Here is a 9974-nt window from a genome sequence, read left to right as displayed (position 1 = left end):
GTGACTTTGCAAATCCTTGGTCCTTCTGTGATGTCAGCACCAGAGCATGCGCTTTGTCTCTGCTGTTCCAGGCATGAATTATGTCAAGAACAACAGAAAATTGTGTCATTTTCAAATCTGTTATTGTTAAATAATTGATCGTTTTGCTGCCACCATGAGGACACCTTTAGAAACAATGCTCACGTGACAGTGAGTGTTGGGCTGTGGGAGAAGTATGAAGCATGTTAATTAAAATTACTAATTTAAAAAATATATTTTGGCAGTTGAAGATAAATAAATGCATGAGAGATTTGTTTCCTGAGTTTCCATGGTCTGAAATTACAGATGACAGTCCTTCCTTAGAGGGTGAGAGAATTTATTCAGATTAAATTATCCTTTCATTTCCTTTTCTAAAACATCAGAAAACCTCCCTAACCGATATTTTTGCCTTTGTGTCAGGGATAGCATTAAGAATAATTTTCTATGATTGTCTCTTCAACAGGCAGAGAACTCATTTTAATCGATACATTGTAAGCTGTTATTACAGCTATTTTCTATCTTAATTCAGCCTGCCCTTCATAATTACGTGGATTTTTTTCTTGTTTTTAAAAAGCTCTGGATGGTGGCAGATTTCCACCACCTAGTGGAAAAAGTCTGTATTGTCTCCCGGAAAGCTTGGCTCAGATTTCTCTCTAGTGCCTGGTTTAAACCTTCCCATCCCAAGCTCCCTTTTTCCAACACTTACACTACCAAAGCAGTTTTATTTTTTCCATGCGCTGGTGAATGTGCCCAGGTGTATACAGCTCTCCTTGAAGAAGTCAGACATTACATATTCCACAGACCATATGTCTCAATATATGGGAATTGTATGTCTGTGTTTTCAATTCAGCAATTGGTAAGGTGAGGAAAAGTGGAAAGCTTAAAAATGGAGCAAGATCTGCCAATGAATGTCACTGCTTTCCTGCAGCCCATCTGCTTTGCAGGAAGACCTGATCCCCATGTGCATACTATGCCAAACCCCACAATGGTCATATGCCTCCTTTGGCCTCCAAATAGGAACTACTTTTCAGATACAGCTTTGAACGTGAACTGCCAGAGATAAGAGCAACGGGGTTAAGAAGCTCTATTCCTTTCACATTATCCAAGATAGAATAAAACGCTGAGAAAAATCCTGTGTCTGTTGAACCAAACAGGATTTTTCCTATTGTTTTCCCTGGGATAAAAAAAAGAGAGATACCATTATCTGGTTCTTATCACTAGATGACTCACACTATTTAGCTTACCCTCATCATGTCTCTTTGAATTAGGAAAATGCTACTACCTCCACTTCACACTAGGAAGATTAAGGTGTAGATTTACAAAGGGCTGTCATCATGATAGCTAGTCACCTTTAGGAATTATACCACCTTTAGGAGTTATTAGGATTTGGGTGCCACAGAGATCCTGGGAGATACTGCTCCTGTTTGGTTATCTTCCTAATCATTTGGACTTCTTACTGGATTGAAAAAAAAAACAAACCAAAACAAAAACAAACCTGGACACAGTTTTTTTTTCCCCAGCACCTTATTTCAAGCTAACTGCCACTTCATTCCTCTGTGCTCAAAACTGAGATCTTCAAAACTCCAGCTAATTTGCCCTGTAACATTGGAAGCATGCAAACACATCTTTGCAACAGCAGATCTCCCTGAGCATCTAATACTCTCTCCTGGCAATGCTGATCAGTTAGCATCTAGTTCACAGATAAGGTCTGCCAGGATTAAGAAATGAGCTGTTTACACATCTCTCTCTCTCCTACAGCACCCAATCTGCTCAGTTTTTTTCGAGTACATCTGATGAATCATAGTCTACACAGGATACAAAAAAAGCAATGGTAGTTTTACTATCCTCTCCTACTTTGTCCAGTAGCTCAATAAAAGGCTACTGCTCAGCTGTCATGTGTCAGGCTTAAGGAGAGGGCTATAGCTCTCAAATTACAGGGCATTTAGATATAGTTCTCAGTGACACTTGTTAAAGCTGTAGCATTTACATGGAAAACACACAGTTGAGAAAGGAACAGTTTCAAGTAAATGTATCAGTAGCTAGGACTTCCAGATGAAGTTTATGTTTCTGCAGGAGGAACAAGAAAACACAAGAAATAGCTGGCAACAAATTAAAAGCAGGTGAGAAGTATAGTCTGTGGCATTCCTAAAAGAATCCCCCAAAGAGGAAACTTAATTAGAAATGAGAAACCTCGTTGCTTTTTTAGATGTTTAACAAAGAGAATTAAGCTATACAAGACAAATTGTTGGAAACTGCCGTAAAGACTTTTTACTTGCAAAGGACACCTGGAGGTGGCAAGGAGAGCCTGGATGGAAAGTTTACCAAATAGTTTACTGCATGCCAAGCAATAGTATTAGTGCTTGTTATTCCTAAGGAAAGGATTGGAGACTGTATTGACTGTTTGGGAAGGGTGTGTTTCCCTTCTGATTAGCCTGTTTAATACTTCTGTGGTTACAAAAATGTAGAGCCTGCAGTCCATTAAATGGAAACAGGAAAAGTTTGCCAGTGATGCCAAGCTGTGTGGCTTGGTTGATATGCTGGAGGGAACAAATGCAATCCAGAGGGACCTTGACACACTTGTGAGGTGGCAATACCTCATGAAGTTCAACCATGCCAAGTGCAAGGTCCTACACCTGGGTCAGAGCAACCCCAGGCACAGCTACAGGTTGGGCAGAGAAGAGATTCAGAGCAGCCCTGTGGAGAAGGACTTGGGGGTGTTGGTTGATGAGAAAATGAACATGAGCCAGCTTCAGTGTGCACTCGCAGCCCAGAAAGCCAACCGTATCCTGGGCTGCATCAAAAGGAGTGTGACCAGCAGGTCCAAGGAGGTGATCCTGCCCCTCTACTCTGCTCTTGTGAGATCTCACTTGGAGTGTTGTGTGCAGTTCTGGTGTCTTCAGCACAAAACGACATGGAACTGTTGGAACAAGTCCAGAGGAGGGCCACAAGGATGATCTTGGGGCTGGAGCACCTCCTGTATGAAGACAGGCTGAGAAAGTTGGTGCTGTTGAGCCTGGAGAAGAGAAGGCTGCGTGGAGACCTCATAGCAGCCTTCCAGTATCTGAAGGGGGCCTACAAGGATGCCAGACAGGGATTCTTCATCAGGGATTGCAGCAATAGGACAAGAGGTAACGGGTTCAAACTTCAACAGGGGAGATTTAGATTAGATATACGGAAGAAACTGTCTGCTGTGAGGGTGGTGAGGCACTGGCACAGGTTGCCCAAGGAAGCTGTGGATGCCCCATTCCTGGCAGTGTGCAAGGGCAGGCTGGATGGGGCTTTGAGCAACCTGGTCTAGTGTCAGGTGTCCCTGCCCATGGCAGGGGCGTTGGAACTAGATGATCTGAAGGTCCCTTCCAACCCAAACCATTCTATGAATCTATGACTCTGCCATAAGATGCACAGAACCAGGATGATATCTGTTATAAATAAGATGCTTCACTTTCTGCTAAGATGGATAACTAAATTAACTATAAATACTGGTTAAAATTCCTTCTATACCAGAATAACAGCTTTAAGGAGACAAGCAAGATTTGTCTTGAAATGTCTTAAGATGCAACAGATTACAGTCACTCAGAATAGATAAATCAGTCAGGTGGCAGCTATCCTGTGATGACTGATCCCAAACCAGAGGTCCTCCAGAAAGAAATGTGAACAGAGGAGGCTGCAGTGTCACAGTGATGAGAGGTCCAACCCATTGGAGCAGACCCAGCTCACTCTGAAGTATGTAACTGCTCCTTTCAAGAGCAGAGAGGCAGTTTGCTGGCTACTTTGGGCTGGCAGGTATTGCATAATAACATTGTACGGGGACAGCTAACACAGCTACTCCAGTAGGATCATAGAAATTCAAACTACAAATCCCAGATTCTTACAGAAAAGAAAATGTTGGTCTATAAAACATAATGGAGGATGTTTATGACAGAAATGCCCTCATCTTTACTAGCCCTCAGAGTACTGGGAAGTGTTAAGTGGCATAAAAAATTCTCCATCTCAAAATGAGTGGATAGATCATGGATATAAAATTGCCCCTTGCATTATAGTAATTTTCAAGAGGGCCTACATCTCCCCCGAATCAATGCATATGCCTAACCCTTGTCAAAGTAATGACTCAAGTGTGTGACTCCATGTCAGTGATTGTCTAATAGGCTTAGCAGTATGTCCTCCATCAGCATGTGAATGGCCATTCTAGTCACTGGCAAAATGTAATTTTTTACAAATGTGAAGGAAGAACAAGTGATGCTGAACAGACTAGTGACAGCCAAGTTAACCACCTCTCAGAGAACACTACCCCAGCTCCTGGGCCTGGCAAATGCCATGTGCTGAGCACAGGGCTCCTTCATTCCTACCTCACGTGCCCCCACGCAGGGCTGCATTTCACATGTCTATAAGGGTCACCACAGACCCTTTCCTGGAAATGCACACAGCACGATCTGCTGGCCAGAAAATGCCCATTCCCCATCTCCAAGATGGGCTGAGGTTCCTCCTATGACAGCCCCTACCCCAGCTCTGCCCCATACATTGCCAAAGCAGGTATTTGAGAGGTCTGTATTTTCTGGGACTGACTCATCAGACAGCCCCCTCCTCCAGTTCAGGCCTTGCCTTCCTTCTGCTCCTTCCTCCCTCCTTCCCTTACTTCCCTTTCTTCCTCCCTCCATCCTACCTCCCCAGGCTGGGAGAGCAGTGCGGACTTCACGTTGGCAGTTGCTCTTCCCTGTTCTCCTGAAAGGCTGCCATGTTTGCAGTGAAGAGGAGCACTGGAACACCCAGGGGTATTTCACAAGACACTCATGTTGCTTAATTCCTTTTTACACTTGATTTGGTTATGGGCACCTGGGTGTACCAGTGTAGCACACAGCGGAGTAGCTTCTTGGACCTAGGATAGGTCACTACAAGGACATGTTGTGACAGGACAAGGGGGAATGGCTTTAAACTGAAAGAGGGCAGATTTAGACTAGATATTAGGGAAAAATTCTTCCCTATGAGGGTGCTGAGGCACTGGCACAGGTTGCCCAGAGAAGCTGTGGCTGCCCCACCCCTAGTAGTGTTCAAAGCCAGGTTGGATGGGGCTTGGATCAACATGGTCTAGTAGAAGGTGTCCCTGCCCATGGCAGGGGGTTGGAACTGGATGGTCTTTAAGGTCCAGTCCAACCCAAACTATTCTGTGATTCCATTCCATGATTCTCCTGGCCTGACAACTCAGGAAGCTCCGACCAAAGTGATGGCCAGTGCTTCTGCAATTTAACTGATCATCGTTTGAATGGGGTGACTTAGAGCAACCTGGTCTAGTGGAAGGTGTCCCTGCCCATGGCAGGGGGCTGGAACGAGACAATCGTTAATGTCCCTTTCAGCCCAAACCATTCTATGATGGTATGATTCTATAATGACAATGGAGCTGGCAGTGACTGGATTGTAAATACGAAAATTTACAATAGTGCATTCCTATTTCTCTCAAGCTAATGTTTTTGATCAGCTGCACTTTTGACAAATCACCTTGCTTCTCCATAAGTAAGCCTAGCATGACTTGACAATTTCCACCAAATTAATGCTGTCCCTCGGGGAAGAAGGGAAGAGAGCCACCGATGAAAATGAGGCTTTTCTGACAGCGGGCACTGCACAGCAGTGCCTGTTGGCCTAAGCACAGGGAGGCGTTTCATTTCTCTTCACCCCCGACACACCTGTGCCTGTCTCCGGGCACAGCCCTGCAGCCCACCGTGCTTCCCGCCGTGCCCTCAGCTCGCACTCGGATTACTGGGCTGCAGAAGCGCCCGTCGCCCGCGCCCGTTCCCGGCCTTTCGACCCGCACCAGACCCTCCAAGGTGACGAGGCCACTTCCCGCGGGATTCCGCCGCAGCTACATTCGCCCCTCCTGTGCCCTTCGGCCTGAGGCTCGCTCGCAGCCGCCCTGCCGGTCCCGGCCGCCAGGGGTCTCCCTCGTCCGCCGCCTAGCGATAGGGCCCCGGCGCCTGCGCCGACGGGGAGTTGTCGCCGGTGTTGGGCTGGGCGAGGTGTGGGGTTCCGGTCGGGCAGTGCAAGGGAGCAGGGCCGCGGTTTGCCGTGGCAGCCGCGCTGTCTCTCTTGGGCCTGTTTCCCACGGCCAGCAGGCTTCCCCTCACTGCAGGGGCCATAGAGTCTTAATAAATGGAAGATCTTCCTGGAATTAACAACAGCAACCGTTCTCGGGGACTGCGTACATAGAAAGAGGTGGCGTTTTTTACAGGCCTGCTGGCAGAGGTCTGAGCTGACCAGAGATTGCTGCATCCCTGTGCCGTGGTGCTTGAATAAAGACCTTAAAGCAGCTGTTCTGCCTGGAGAGGGAGACAGCTGCTCTGTCTCTCCAGCGGGAGACACAGAACGTGCAGAGCGTTAAGGAAGAGCTTTCCAGCTCAGGGCTGTTTCCTCTTTTACCGCTTTATCTGTTACCACTGTTCCTCTGAAGGAGGCCACAGTGAGTCAGTCAGTATTTATTTATAGGTGCTGAATCAGCTCAGTAGGTTTCATTCACTCCCCACATACTTCAGTGAGCTGGCTTACTTAGCTGGGGATTCTTCTGCTGCCGAGTTCTGTGTAAAGCTCAATGTAGTTCAGACCGGCCCCTAAACGTTAGAACCAGCGAGCACTCTCTTAAAGTCATTCACTTACATCCATGTCAGACAAGAAGTGCAACCCCAGAGCTGCTTCAGATCAAAGCTGATGCACAAAAGGTAGGATCAGTGTCACACCTTCTGTTGAAAAATCAGTGAAAATATTGTTATCACCTACATATCTACCCATATGATTTTAAGTACTCAGGGAGAGGCCTTTCTGAAGAAAATGCGTCAGAGTTCCTTTCACAGAAAAATTGAAGCATTATTGGAAGTTAATGAATTAGCCATAAGCTTTTGCTGAGGAGCAAAGGGAGTCTATGTGTCAAAATTCTGTGTCACCTTGTAGACAAGCGTTGTTTTACAAAGTCACTTAATGCGTGTGTGGTGAAGAAAATGTTCAAGGTTAAATGAGCAGTGCAGAACTTGAAAAGCAAATCCACAATTATTAATAAATTTTTAAATCGGCAGGCAATCGATTTTTAAATTGTCCTTTCACCCTTGTGTGTAATGTGTTTTGCCTCACAGTGATAAATTAGGAGCAGTGCTGTGGTGTGACTGTTCCTACTGGAAGGTTCTCATTACCATTCAGGGGTTTTGCTGGCTCGTCACTGAATCGTGGACAGCGTTCCGATTGCTGAAATGTGTTCCAGAAACTGGAGAAAGGAGAGGAGACTGAGTCTATAGAAGCTTTTTCCTGAATTCTAAGACTGATTGGGTTCTCAGATAAGACTAACAACCTCTTTGGCCACAGTGTTATTATTTATTTGTCCTGGAGGAAGTGACAATACATTCGTCCCCTCTGTCCCTCTCTTTAAATCTCAGTATCTTTGTTAATATGGTGGGAAAATAAGAACAGCAACATGTAATGGACTGAATGTGCTTTTTTCCTTAATTGAAGAGAACAGTTCCCTTAACCTCAGCAGCACTGGGCTGCGATCTAAGGTTTTAATCCAACTTTCATTATTTGCCAACATCTTCCAAGATAAATTATGCCCATTACCTATAAGAAGATCAAGTTAAGCACCTTCTCAGACATAGTGACTTTCAGTTACTAGTCAAAACATAAAACCAATTTTTAGTTGCTGTTTGGCTTTTATATATATATCTAAAACACCTCTATATATATGTATGTATAGGTGTTGCTTAATCACAGTTCCAGTTGTAACTAACTGGTTGCAAATTTGTCAGAATAAACATTTTCAAAACACTGACACTTTCAATAGAGGACATTACTTTGGTGCTGTTTTCAGTGGGGTAGGTTCTGGGTCTCAAAGCTGAAACTCCAGTCAGGGTGAAGTGAGTAAGAAAACTTGGAATTTTGGAACTGAAAATGCATATTTGCAAGTAATTTCATGTGTTATTTAACAAGATTATGCTTTGGTAGAATGAAAATAAGTATTTGATCTTCAGAGACTTCAAACTCAATGAAAGGGGTTTTGTTCTTCAAGGGATTCTAGTTCTGACAATCCTGCTGTTTTGTCCAACATTGTTTCACTCTGCTCATTTTGCAAATACCTAGACACAGCATTTAGTGTTCCTGAACAGTCTGGACTGTGTGCAGCACTCAGTACATCACCTTCGAGAGCATATGGTCTAACAAAATTTGTGACAGTCCTTTTGCCACTCCTGGAGTTTTCTCTTTTTCCAGATTCAGAGTAGGCACATCATTATAGGTTTTTATCCATGTTCAGCTTTGTATTGTTACCAGTGAAGGAAGCATGTGAACTGAACTCATACTAGAATTTAAGAATAAATGTTATATTAAAATTGCAAGTATCTCAGAGGGTGAAAAAGCTGTCTTAAGAGTAAAATTGCTTGTGGAGTTAGTATAATATGTAATAACAAAAAAAGGTAACAAACTTTTTCATATTCACAAGCAATAGGTCAGGTAATAGTGGGCTTAAATTTCAACAGGGAAAACTTTAGTTAGACTTAAGGAAAAAAAATAAGGTTAGTTAAGCAGTGGAAGTTCCATCATTTAAATATTTTACAGTGTGAATGGAAAAGCATCTGTCAGGAATAGTTGAAGTAAATCTGATGCTGCTGTCAGGCAAAGGGATGGATTTGACTGCCTCTCAAAAATGCCCCCTTACTGTCTGTGCATCATTTTCTACTGAAGATACCTACTGCTTGGATTTGCCTAACCTCCTACTGGTTCATAGACCGGTCTCTTTAAAGAATGTTTTGTCCTCAGTTCTTACATGCTGCTTGTAGATGCTGAGCTCTGTTTCCCTCTAGAAGAGCAGAAGGCCGAGTACAAATTGGTGTTCTCATGGTAACATGACCCCCAAAAAAGGAAAGTAAATGCCTGCACTAGCTGACCCACTACTATTTATTACTGTATAGTCTCTCCAGATGTACTTTTCACATAGTCAGATACAGTCCAATGGTTTTGGCTTAACAAGAACATGGGCTGTTGTGGATAGCTGAAGCAAAGGAGTGTATTTCTCAGCAGACTAACCAGAGGAAGAAAGTATTTTGTCTACTGATACTACCTAACCACCTAAAGATTCAGATAGCACTTCAGGGACCAACACCATGATGCTTTTGCTGGAAGATGAAGATAATTTACTGGATAAATCTTCCAAGTGTTTCTCCTTGCTTACCAACATCTTTCTAGTATTGTCCAGATTTATTCACCAGAAAATTGCCTGAAGCCAAGTTGTTGTTTCAGCAATGATAGCAGCTGCAGCTGTTGAGAGAGATGAGCGTCAGTTGCATGTTGTTACATCTGCCTGAACCCCTTTGCATCATTTTAATTTACAGTGGACTCAGCAAAATACTGAAAACGAAGTTATTTTGGATAGATACCTCTATAGCCTGCAAATCAGAGATAAAGTAGCATCACTACTGAGGAAAACGGCTGTGGCTGCTATAAGATGAAATTGTGACTGTCAAATCACCTTGCTCCTGTTCTTTGTCATTATAGCAGACTTTGCAAAGACTCCTGAGGTGTGCTGCCGGTGTCTACAGGAGACATTGTAATATACCTATACAGCACGGCGGTTACACCACATGCAGCTGGAGCTTGGAGTTTACTAGTCACTTAGCTGTTTATTCAAGATGAGGATTGTGGAGCTCTGAAATGAGCTGAAGTTCACTTCAGGGTCAAGTTTGTAGAAAATTTTAGGAGTCAAGCTTTCTTTGGGACTATTTAACTGTCAGTAGATTAGACAGAAATGTCCCCATGCAGGAAACGCTACTTTCTTCTATTTAGGGGGGTACTCCAGAAAGTGTTGGTGGAATGGTTGTGGCACTCTGCTGTCAAGGCAGCCCTGTAAACCCTTGCTCTGGTCTCATATGGAAGCAGTTCTAACTGTAAATGGATGTTGGTATCTTGAGATGAGAAGCCATAAGCAGCCATAAGCAGTG

This window comes from Pezoporus wallicus, unplaced genomic scaffold (assembly GCF_028554395.1).
Source record: "Pezoporus wallicus isolate ANWC-B61680 ecotype Strahan unplaced genomic scaffold, APGP_CSIRO_Pwel_v1 contig_7274, whole genome shotgun sequence".
Taxonomy (NCBI): domain Eukaryota; kingdom Metazoa; phylum Chordata; class Aves; order Psittaciformes; family Psittacidae; genus Pezoporus; species Pezoporus wallicus.
Note: the sequence above shows the minus strand (reverse complement) of the source record.